General features: G+C 36.4%; 1 pseudogene; it reads left to right on the forward strand.

Moving 5' to 3' along the window:
• The first annotated feature begins 896 nt into the window (after positions 1–896).
• The window catches only part of LOC149142199 (lon protease homolog, mitochondrial-like), a 195,005-nt pseudogene continuing 182,961 nt past the window's right edge, over positions 897–12,940 (forward strand).

Consider the following 12,940-nt stretch of genomic DNA (forward strand, 5'->3'; position numbering starts at 1 on the left):
TGCTATCATGTTTGATTATGCCAAGTTCATTGTAGACAAAAAGCATGATCAACTCATGATAATTAACAATGCAATGGTATTCAAGTACCCATCAGTTTTATATCATCTTTTCCTATACTATCAAGATGATAAATTTCCATTCACACTTCAGAAGCTTGATACTAGAGGCAACCCTAGATCAGTAATATTTTGGACCCCATTAATCCACCAATATGACTCTCCATATACTTATATAGATTTTATAGATCTTTTTGTGCACCCAGTGGAAACCATGTTGTTAGGAAGTCCTCCCCCCAAGACTAGTGCATATATCAAGAGGGTCCTACAGCTGTCCAAACAATACAAAGTGGGAGATTGGTACTTGTACCAAAATCACATTGAAATCAGTATATATGGTTGTGAGTTAGCACCCTAAAAACTACCAAGATACCTCCCCATGAGATTGTTTTCTTTGGAGTACTATAGGCAAATAATTAATTCAGATGAGGTACATTTTGTAAAGGCCAAGAAGAAAGTTCAACTTAGAATAAAAGACTAGCTTGGCCCCTTTATATGCAATAGTAGAGAAGCTAGAAGAGAAGCAACAGAAATCCTTCAAAGGCTCAAACTGAAACAAAGCTTCATATGGACATATGACCCCTTTAAATTCATCTGCAATAGAAGACAAAAGAACAAATTGTCTCCCTATATCTACCACAGAATTCCTGAGATAGAACAATATGAAAATCAACTAGAATGGGTGGAGAACAATTTAGTAGATAGAGATAGCACATAAGTTGTTGTTGATAATGTGTTGATTGATCTAGAAAGGAGACTTGATGAGGATTCCTTTGTATAGGTACTAGGAGAATCCCAATCCCAAAGGAAATGACAGGAACACAGTGAGAAACAAGCAAATGAAGGACCTCAAGAGAGAAGAATTAGAGAAACCAGACATATCAAAAGAGTTGGCTCAGCTAGAACACATCATGAGTACTCCTCCTATTGTACCGACTCCTCTAAATGAGGAGAAGAAACCTAAAAGAGACAGGGAGGAGGCCACTCCTGCTAGCAGACCTATTGCACAGACTTATGTCAAAAGGAAAAGGTTAAATCCTTTTTCAGAACAAGAGTTTACAAAAGAAACAGCTGGAACCATAGGTACAGAAAGGGAAAAGACCAGGCATGCCACTCCCTCTGGAGGAACACACGAACCTTCCGCTACACAACCTCAAATGCTGGAAAGACAACAGAGCATGGAAGTATCCTCATTCAAGGCTCCAACTCACTAGGACCAAGACATTAGAGAGAAATACAAAGAGATAAAGGCCAAAAATGAAAGGTTGAAGGCTCATAGCTATGCACAATACCTTAAAATGGCTCTCACTAATCAAACAAGGCTAATGCCAGCCTTTGATGTAAAAGAAGGTAAGATGAAAATGACTTTCATGAAACCTACCACATAGCAGCCTAAGTATATAGCAGATTACTTGAAGACAGATTTTGAGGGGTTGGCAAAGGGTATACATCCTATCGACAAAATAGAATTGCACAAACAGACTGGAGAAATGGTCTATTCCACATTGACCAACAAGGCCATTGCAACACATCAACTACAAAATTCGTTGAATAATATACCAACACAATTCCAACTAGATAAGGCCTCTTCACAGGAAAGGCTACCAGGATAAAGTCCTTAGAGGACTTAATCATAGAATTAGGTCATGATCCCAAGGATGTAAAGGCTACAGAAAAGCTAATCAAAAAGAAAAATGATGACATAGCTACCTTGAGAAGCAGCTCAAAATCCCTCATCTGCATCGTCCACAAACAGCTGAAGTAGTAGAAACCCAGAAGGAATAGGTGACGCTTATGGACTTAGTCCTTAATCTAAATTATCAATTAAAAGAAATAGAGAAATAGCTAGACAAATTGATTCAGTATAAATAGAGTGAGTTGGCCACCACTCCACAGACTGTCATTCCTGCAGTCTCTACAACAGTGCCCTCTACATTTTCTACCTCCTTAGCACCAACAGTTCCACTAGCTACAGCCATGCCAGTCATAGGTACATATACAAGTGCAGGTACATGTAAAGAGAATACATCAAAATTAGTGAAAGCCATGTAAGAAATGTGTTATGAAACCAGATCACAAAAATATAGAAAAGAGAGATAAACACCTTAGAATTCAGCCTCTTTGAGGGGGCAACCTCCTTTACATTACAAAAATGAACAATTCTTGGATGATTTAAATGAAAAAACCTCCTTTCTATATATAGGAGTCTAAGGGGTCACAATATAACCAAGCCGACCTAACAATAATAATATAAAGGCACAAAAATAACAATAGAGGGATTCTATGGGGCACAATAATAACAATATGGGGACAATAGGGGCTCAACAATATTAATAAGGGATACAACTACAATAGTAATGGGGGCATCACTAGTATTATAGGGACCTAACATGCCCCTCTCCTTTAAAAAAGTGTTGTCCTCAACGCTTGAGTAGTTATGGATGCTTTTATATAAAATTCTCATCCTCCCATGTGGAATCTTCAGTGGATAAGTTCTTCCACTTGATGAAATACTCCGAAATGGATCGATTTCGTAGTTGTCGAGTTCTTGTTTCTATGACTGCTTCCGGTTCCAATATAATTTTTCCTTTCTTGTCAAGTTTTGGCAATATTGTTTGAACTGGGAGCTTGTCGCCTATAACCTTCTTTAAATATGAAACATGGAAAACTGGGTGCACTCGAGAAGCTGCAGGAAGCTCCAATTTGTATGCCATAGTACCAATCTTTTGTAACACCTTGTACGGACCATAATACTTTGGTGATAATTTATTATCCTTCTTAGCTTGCTTGAGGGACATTTGTTTATATGGTTTTAGCCATAGGAATACCCAGTCACCTACATCAAAACTTCTTTCGCTGCGATGTTGATCTGCCTGTTGTTTCATTCTATTCTTCCTCAACACGAGGCTATCCTTTAAGAGTTGGAGAACTTATTTTTGATGCTCGATGTGATGTTCCATTGCTTGAACCTTGTAATTTTCTCTTAAATATGCTATGATGGATGATGGCTGATATCCATAAAGTGCCATAAATGGGGTCATTTTTGTTGCAGTATGGAAGGAAGTGTTATACCACCATTCAGCCACAAGCAACCATTTGACCCATTGTGTCTATTTATCAGATACAAGTCAACAAAGATATCCTTCCAAACATTTGTTTACTATCTCAGTTTGCCCATCAGATTGAGGATGATAAGATGAGCTATGAGCTAACTGAGTGCCATGACAAGAAAATAATTCTATCCAAAAATTTCTAGTAAAAATGGGATCTCTCTCACTTACAATAATCTTTGGGTTTCCATGTAGCTTTTGAATTATTTCCATAAATGCAGTAGAAACCGTATTGGCTTTAAATAGATGTGATAATGCAAAAAAGTGTGCATACTTGGTAAGTCTATCAACTACCACCATGATGACACTCTTTCCCTCAGACTTGGGTAAACCTGTGATAAAATCCATTGAAACCTCTTCCCAACGTTGGCTTGGAATGGATAAAGGTTGTAATAGACCTAGTGTCTTAATTGTTTCAACTTTATTTTGTTGGCAAACCAAACATTCTGCCACAAAATTTTGAATATCCGATTTAAGGCCATCCCAAAAAAATTCCTTCTTAACCCTGTGGTAAGTTTTCAAAAACCCTGAGTGCCCTCCTAAGGGAGAAGCGTGCAATTCCAGAAGAATATTTTGTTTGAGTTGGGAATTCTTACAGAGGTATAAGTGATCTTTGTACCATAACGAATCATTTTTCCAGCTAAATGTATCAGATGTACTGGAATCCTGTTGTAACTTTCGAATAAGTGCCCACACTTCTTCTTCATTCTTCCATTCCTCCCTTGCTTCATTTATCAAATCTGGTTGGATAATAGAAATGGCACACATCAATGCTTCCACATCCTCATCCTTTCTTGAGAGTGCATCTGCCACAACATTTTACTTCCATTTTTTGTAGATGATTTCAAAGTCATAACCCAACATCTTTGTGACCCACTTTTGTTGCTCTTTAGAGGATACTCTTTGTTCTAAAAAGTATTTAAGGCTATCATGATCCATTTTTACCTTGAAGTGTCTTCGCATTAGGTAGGGTCGCCATTTCTTAAGTGCATGTAGTATTTCCAGCATTTCCTTCTCATAAATAGCTTTGTGTAAATACTTTCCCTTGATTGGAAGACTTTTGAAAGCAATGGGTCTTTCATCTTGCATTAAAACAACACCAATTCCATTTCCTAAAGCATCACATTACACAATAAAAATTTTTGTGAACTCTGGTGTAGCTAAGACTAGTGCTTGGCACATTGCCTCTTTAAGATGTTTGAAGGCCTTTGTTACTTCTGGAGTCCATGAAAATGCATCTTTCTTCAATAGTGTTGTTAGAGGTGCTGCTATTTTCCCATAATTCTTAACAAACTTGCGATAATACCCTATCAACCCGAGAAATCCTCGTAGATGCTTTATGGATGTGCGGATTTTCCATTCCTTAATGGCTTTAATTTTGCTAGGCTCTACCTTAACTCCTTCATGAGATACAATATGACCCAGATATTCCACCTCTTGTACTCCAAAGAAACATTCGGATCTTTTTGCATATAATTGTTTCTCCTCCAATAGTTGTAGCACCTTGTCAACATGTTCAAAATGATCCTTCCAAGACTTGCTATAGATTAGTATATCATCAAAAAATACTAATACAAATTTTCTAAGGAAGGGTTTGACAATGGAATTCATCAAACCTTGAAATGTAGAAGGTGAATTGGTAAGGCCAAAAGGCATGACCAAAAATTCATAGTGACCCTCATGAGCTCTAAATGTTGTTTTTGGAATGTCTTCAGTCTTCATTCTGATTTGATGATATCCTCAACAAATATCCAAGTTGGTGAAGTAAATTGATCCATGCAATTCATCCAATAATTCATCAATGATAGGAATGGGAAACTTATCTTTAATAGTAAGCTTGTTGAGCTCCCTATAATCTAGACACATGCACCATGATCCATCCTTCTTGTGCACCAATACTACTAGAGTAGAGAAAGAACTTTCGCTAGGTTGAATTATACTAGCCTCTAACATTTCTGCAACCATATGTTCATTTTCACTCTTTTGGGCATAGGGATATTTGTACGGCCTGATGATCATGAATAGGTGGGAGACCTTTGGGAGTCTCAAATACCTTGGTATGATTGTCCAAGACTTTTTGGAGATCTGGAGAAATAGATGATTTTGATGTGGAAACATCTAGTGAACATAATTGTGAAATTACACCTTGTTGTTCCTTTTTTAGAAGCTTTGTCATATTGTTAGAGCTAATTATCTTTCTTGGTTTCCCTACAATACCCCTTAATTCAACTTCCTTTCCTTCCACAGAAAATTTCGTGAAAAGCTCTTGAAAGTTAAAAGCTATTGTACCCAAGGATTGTAGCCATTAGACTCCTAGTACAACATCAACACCTCCCATTGAAATGGAAAGCATTGAGCTATTCAATACATATTCTCCCATGGATAGCTTGATATTATGGCACTTTCTAGAGAAATTTATGGTTCCTCCTCTTGCAACCATCACTTGACACTCTAGTGTTGGATATAGGAAGCAATTCAATTCTTTTGCTATTTTACAATGAATAAAATTGTGGGTACTTCGTGAATTAATCAACACTATTACCTTTTTCTTCTTGATATGTCCTTCTATCTTGATGGTTTGAGGAGGGGTAATTCCAACCAGTGCATTACAAGATATGGTCAGATTCATTTCTTCTTTATCTAGGCTTTGTTCTTAGAGTATATCCTCTTCTTTTGACCTTTCTTGTACCTTTTCTTCCTCCTCTTCACAATCTATGTAGAATAATTTCTTCTCAGCACACTTATGACCTTTAGTGTATTTGCTATCACAACTGTAACAAATCCCTTTTGCTCTTTTTTCTTCCAATTGGTGTGGTGTCAACCTTATAGTTTGTGGAAGGCTAGGGGCAACAATACTTCCATATTTATAGTTGTGAGTGGTAGGCTTCCTGGTTGCCATAATTTTGCTTTCCATTTTTCTTGCTAACTTGAATGCCTTCTCCAATGAATCAGGTTCCCAAAGGTGAACCTCATGTTGGATATTATCCTTTAAATTCCCTATGAACACATCAATCCTATGCTCCTCTGGAATATCTTTTACCCTTATGTTCAATTTTTGGAACTCCTCAATGTGCTCCATCATTGAACCCTTTTGTTTGAGACTTATCAATTGGCTAAAAAAGGTGTTGCTTTTTGCATCCTCATAATCTGCAGTCATTTCTTCCAAAAAAATTGCCTAAGGGAAAGTTTGTTTATGAGAGCAAAGCCATCGATACCATACAAACTGATTTGGTTCCAAATATAAAGTTGCAATATGTACCTTTTGTGTGTTTTTCACATTATGGAGATCGAAAAATTGCTCCATCTGTAGTATCCATGTTGTGGGATCCTTGCCATCAAACTTCTTGATATTGATTTTTGGAATATGGTCGGTCTTCAATCCAATATTAGAGTCTATGAAATCATGATTAACATTTCTTTTGTTCTCATCATGAGTTTCCTTTACTACACTTTCACCATTAGTGACCATTTCTTGTAGCAACTTATTCAAATTTATCTTCAATTCTTCCATCTTATCGTCCATGCCATCCATCTTAGCATCCATACCATTCATCTTAGCTTCTATGCCCTTTTTTAAATCATCCATCTTAGCTTCTGTTACTTTTTGTGTGAGTGACATTTGTTGCACTTGGTCTCGTAATTTTGATATATCATGTTGCATTTTTTCCTCTTCTTCATGAGTCATGCTAGAGCTTTCAGGTTTCTTACTAGGTGTTTGCATTTTCTTTCCTTAGGGATCAATTACTGATAATAATGCTTTACTATACCCTTTGAATTCCTTCAAACTATTTTTTCAAACCAAGCCTATGCAAAATTTAAAAAAAAATACACATCTTTTTTTCACTTTGTAGGAGCTCGATATTGAATCTAATGTATCTCTGTAATTTTGGATCATCTAGCTTCGAAATTGTGACCTGTAGTAGCCCTTTGTGTCCTATTTCCAATGCCACTAGTCTAATCAAATTTAGATTCTCCAAGGCAGAGTTATGCACAATCTCCCAACATGACGTGATTATAGACCTTTCCAGAAGAGTGAACTTGTATGAAGTGCCACGTGTCACTGTTTTGACCTTCGGATGTAAAAAATACATACAGGAAACTACAGTTTGTCCTCTTTCTATAACTTCTTACAAAATTTCAATCTGATGCTCAAAACAAAATTTATGATGATTTTTCCCAAGTCACCTGTTTGGAATGAAATTCGGGAGTCTGCAAAAACACAAACTTCCTCAGATCATATCTCTGCAAATATAGCACGTAAAGCTCTGAAATTTGGGCCCGAGGTTAATAACGATTTCGGCCCAAATGGGTTTTTGTTTTAGCATCTGAAACAGTGCAGAAAAAAAAGTTATAGTGAAAATTCCACGATGTCCTGTTTGGAGTAGTGAAACCCTAGAATCCAAAGCTCTGATACCAAATGTTATGAAACCAGATCACAAAAATATAGAAAAGAGGGATAAACGCCTTAGAATTCAGCCTCTTCGAGGGGGAAACCTCCTTTACATTACACAAATGAACAATTCTTGGATGATTCAAATGAAAAAACCTCCTTTCTATATATAGGAGTCTAAGGGGTCACAATATAACCAAGCTGACCTAACAATAATAATATAAAGGCACAAAAATAACAATAGAGGGATTCTATGGGGCACAGTAATAACAATATGGAGACAATAAGGGCTCAATAATATTAATAAGGGATACAAATACAATAGTAATGGGGGCATCACTAATATTATAGGGACCTAACAAAATGCCTATCCAGGCTATAGGGCTTAAAAGGCTTAAAGAACAAGTGTCAAGTTTGGAAACTGACTGCAAGCTTGCAAAAATATAGCAGAAAGAAGAAGCTCAGAAGAGTCAAAGAATGGGTGAAAGGATAAAATTCCTTGAAAAGGACTTAACATTGCAATATCCACTAGGACAAATAAAGGAGATGCTCTGGTCCAACATCATTGACTCTGTCAATGATGTATAGCCATAAATTCAAGAAATTTTTTAGCAGACTGAACTGGTGAAAGTGGCCATCGAAGCAATTCAAAAGACAAGACAAGAGCTAGGAGACAAACCTGAGGAGGCCAACCAACTGATAAAATTCTTGGACAGCAAGAACAGGTATCAACTGGATGAATTGAACATAGAAGATAGAATAAGAACCATCATAAAAATCAAGAAGGTTCTTACTAAAAGGAACCTTATGCTCAATCTTGATAAGAAATGCCAAAGCATGCAAGATGATATTGATATATTCATGACAAAATTTGGTATTTAGAGGGAAAAAGGCCTTCCCAGTCCTATGGTTATTCATGACAAGATGATGACCGAAGAGGACTACATTGAAAAGCTAAACAAGTTGACCAACGACCAAGTTAGTACTTCAAGGGTAAAAGCTCTGCCCACAGGAAAGGTATTGTATGACAATATGGAATATATAATCTTCCTAGAGCATGAGGTAAAGCACATGTTTGTCAACAAGACAAATTTTGTCAAGTACATCGAAGCTGATGATACATATAGAAAGATACCAAAGATAGAATTACCTGAAGATGAATGGTCAGTAAAATTAACAAATTTACTATAGAGTTACTATGTAAATCCATATGGAAATTAGATAAAATAGGTGAAACAGGGTCAAAGTGTAACAAGTAAAGAGTATCAGTAGGTTGAAGAAATAAAGTGATTCCAGCACACAAATATCAAACAACTGAAAGAGTCAAATTTGAATCACAATAGCCAACACAATCTTAATAAAAGGGACAACAAGAAGGTAGTTTTCCATTTGTCTCTATCTTCATGCTTGAAGATATTTTTGATTTCCTAGAATAATTCTCAAACTGTTATAAGATATTTTGTAACATTTTTTGTATAAATACTTCACATTTCGAAGTAATTACTGTGGATTAAAAGATATTTCTATAGACATTTCATATCAAGTTAAGGAGCTATTGTAATCAAGACTAGACTGGCTCGCTGGATCATGAAATATAGCTAAAGACATTTCACAAGATTCTTGTGCACACTAGAAATCAAATAAGTATTATCTGTTCATGTTTATTACTATTTTCTCTTCATGTTTACAAATATTCACATGTTTCTCTACGAAATGTGAATAGTAAATGAGGAATTATATTTCAGAATTAGCTTTAATGCTCTCTGTATTGATTGTTTACTTTCTCACTGTTTTCTGCTAAATTATCTTAGTCTAGGAATTCTTAATTGCTCCCTTACTTCCGTAGTTCCCCCCCTTAGGTCCATAGTAAAGGTTTTCTTAGTTTCCCTTTGCTACTGATCTCCTTCTATTCTTCATCTTGATCCTAGTTTGAGGATTCTTCATTGCCCTTTTACCATGGTTAGGACTACCTCATCCATTTGAACCTGTAGATTTTCTTTTTGTTGTGCTAGCCCTCCCTGTGAACTCCTCCTTTAATAATTTATCTAATAAAGTTAAGCCACTTTTTGATTGACTTCATAGCCCAATGACCTGAAGACTTGTTCTACCCATCTATTACCAAAATTCCACCACTCAATCAAAATCAATATCTCATGAGCACTAAGAACTAGCCTGAAATCCCACCCAAAACAAAGTTAAATTATAAAGAGAGAGCCCTCTCTGGACTTAGGTTGGCTATGAACCGAGTCTAAAAGATTAGGTTTGTGGTTACCTTGGATTATTCCTTCTTTTTATAACTTCTAGGGTAGATTTTTGAGTGATAACGTAGTGGCGACCGTACTGGGGACTCAAACCCTCAGTCTTAATAAACCTTTGAGAAATTAAATTTTTTTATTTTCAAGTCTCTTAAAGGGTTTATTAGAAGTTATTTCAAAAAATTCATAAAAAGGAAAATAATTAGAAAAAGCTTGAAATTTGGCTTCAAGGAGAACTCACTATACAAGGGCCAACCCTCATCCAAATCCTCCCCCTATATTTGACAATCCCAACCTTATTTTGAGAATAGTCAAAAGACAAGAAAGTTTAGTAAGCCTAAGACCTTTAATTAAAGCCAATTCCTGCCCTAATGAGTGGTTGTTTGTAGAAGATCTCCCTTTTGACGAGTATTTTGACCTTTACCTATTTAGAACCAATTCTGGGAGTGCACTTGATGACATAGTTCTAGATCCAGAGTTTATAGCGAAACTTGAAGTCCAAAGGGAAAACTTGTCAATCGATCAATACCTTTTGACTTCCCCTCATTCATCCCTTACTACTGTTAGGATCCCTGAACTTTTTGAAATAGCTTCAAATTCCTTTAATTCACCATCATTTCGTCACATTTTTGAAGTTCAATCCATACCTCCATTCATACCTTTGCTTCCCCATCAGCCTATCACTACCCATCAAACACCTGTTACCCCAAATCCCCCTATTACCCCAACTCCTGTTCTCATTCCTGCCCAACTCAGAGCTATGGAAAATAGATATGCCCCTCTTGTGATGCCTGCTCCTCAAGGTGTCATGCCACAAGACTACTAGAGTAAAATTGTCCTATTTTATGGCAGTGGATCTTACACAACACAAAATCACACAAGAAAAATGGCAGATTATTTTGAACTGCATGAAATTGACATAGGAGATGTCAAAATGAGAATTTTTTCCCAAACTCTAGCTAGAGAAGTGAGAACATGGTTTAAATATCTGCCTAATAATAGTATATATAGTTTAGATGTTTTTTACCAGTAATTTTTAAATAGGTGGGAGAAGAAAAATAACCCTCTTCAAATTCTTTCTGTATATGAAAACCTTAAGATGGGACCAAATGAAACCATTCAAGACTATTCTACTAGATTTAACAATGTATATAGCACAATACCACTTGAACTTAGACCTCCACCTAGTTTAGCCTTGATAATGTTTCCAGACGGGTTCGATACTGATATGGATTTCCAACTGAGAGAGATGAATCCCCCAACCCTAGAAGATATGCAAAGTGTAGCAGTTAGTGTAGAAGCTAATCTTCTAGCCAAAAGAGATAGGGTTAGGAACGAAAGGAGAGCACCCTTGAAAGATGAAACTTCACCCTTTGATCAAAAAATAGATGCTTTAGTTAAAGGAATAGAAAAACTGATGGATAGGATAGAAATCATTGTCAGGAAACCTCGCTAGGATAACTAGCAGGCACCTCTAGTGAGGAATCCAAACTTTAGGAAGAACCAAAACCAAAATACTTGTAAAAATGGGCCTGATTAGAACATTAGACCTCCTTTCCAAGAGAAGTATGCTGAAACTTCCCATCCAGAAGACCTTGAGCAAGACACCCAAATTAACTTAGTGGGGTTAGATGATGAGGAAACTGTCATTCTGACTCAAGATGACTAGGAATTACACATGCTTCAACAATTCCAGACCCAAACTGGAGAATCATTCGACTACAAGAAAGGGTATGATTCTACTATCTTCGAAGTGCATAAGCAGTACAATTTGAGGAGAAAAAAGAACATTGATGTTCCAAACCTAAAAAAGAAAGCAATACCTAATCAGCCTAAGAAAGTTAAAGCAGCTCCAGTCACAAAAACTCTCCAAATCCTTTCTAGATCAAATCAAAACCCTCCTAGTCCCACCATTGAAGATGTAACCAATGACCAACCTTCCACTTTAGTTCCCCTCAAGGAAATAGTGGAACAGTCTCCAAAAGTCATATTAGATAATCCAATAAAAAAGACTCCAAACACTGACAAAGAAGAACAAACTACTCCAAACCATGTTGTTAAGATTTCAAATGTTCAAATAGACAAATCCCCTTTTCCTTTCAATTTGGGAGCAGAGGTGGCCAAACTTAAAATCTCAGTTCCTTTAACAGAACTGATTAAACATGAAACTTACAAATCTCAAATAAGCAAATCTTTAAACTTCGTTGAGAATGAAGACTCTGTTAACTTATTTGATGATTAGCCTAAGTTAATTTTTGGTCCTGATGTTAATGGAAAACCAGTGGAAGGAGGGATACCACCCTTCTACATTAGCCTTAACATCCATGATAAAATCCTACATAATTCCATGCTAGACTCTGGGGCTTCACACAATCTTATGCCTAAATCTGTTATGGAGAAGCTAAACTTGGATATCACTAGGCCTTACAAGGACTTATTTTCATTTTATTCAAGCCAAGTTAAGTTCCTAGGACTTATAAAAGACTTGTGTGTTTCCCTAGTGCAGTACCCTACTAAGACCATTCTTATGGACATAGTTGTTGCTGATATACCACCTAAATATGGCATGTTGTTGTCTAGATCGTGGGGTGCCAAACTCTAGGGACCTCTGTAACTTGACATGTCGTATGCTACCATATCAGCCTTTGGACATCCTAAAAAACTTATAGAGAGACTCTTTTGGAGTATGTAGTGAGAACCCAGGAGAGACCCCAAAACTTTCCTATATACTCAATGCATTCTGATAATGATTCTTTCATTCTTTAAAAAGCTGAATCAAACCAAGAAGACACTTCAAACAACATTATTAAAAAACCAAAAGAAATTGCAGTAGCAAAAGAAAATCAAAGTGTCCAAATTCAAGAGATTTCAGATAATAAAGGGACCTAGATACCTTAGTCAAAGAAGATTTTGTTCCCCCAAACAGTAAGAATTATGAACATGAAATTCTATGGCATCTTTAATTAGATGGGTCAGTAAAAAAACTAGGTGCAGGAGTAGGAGTATGGATTTACAACTTAGAAAATGATCATTCAGAGGGTCATGCCTACAGATTGAATTTTAAATGTACAAACAACATGGCCAAGTATGAAGCACTTCTTTTAGGTCTCAAATTGGTCAAAAGGTTA

The sequence above is a fragment of the Pinus tabuliformis genome, chromosome X (assembly GCF_031772625.1).
Source record: "Pinus tabuliformis cultivar Carrire ecotype Pingquan chromosome X, CPIR1, whole genome shotgun sequence".
Taxonomy (NCBI): domain Eukaryota; kingdom Viridiplantae; phylum Streptophyta; class Pinopsida; order Pinales; family Pinaceae; genus Pinus; species Pinus tabuliformis.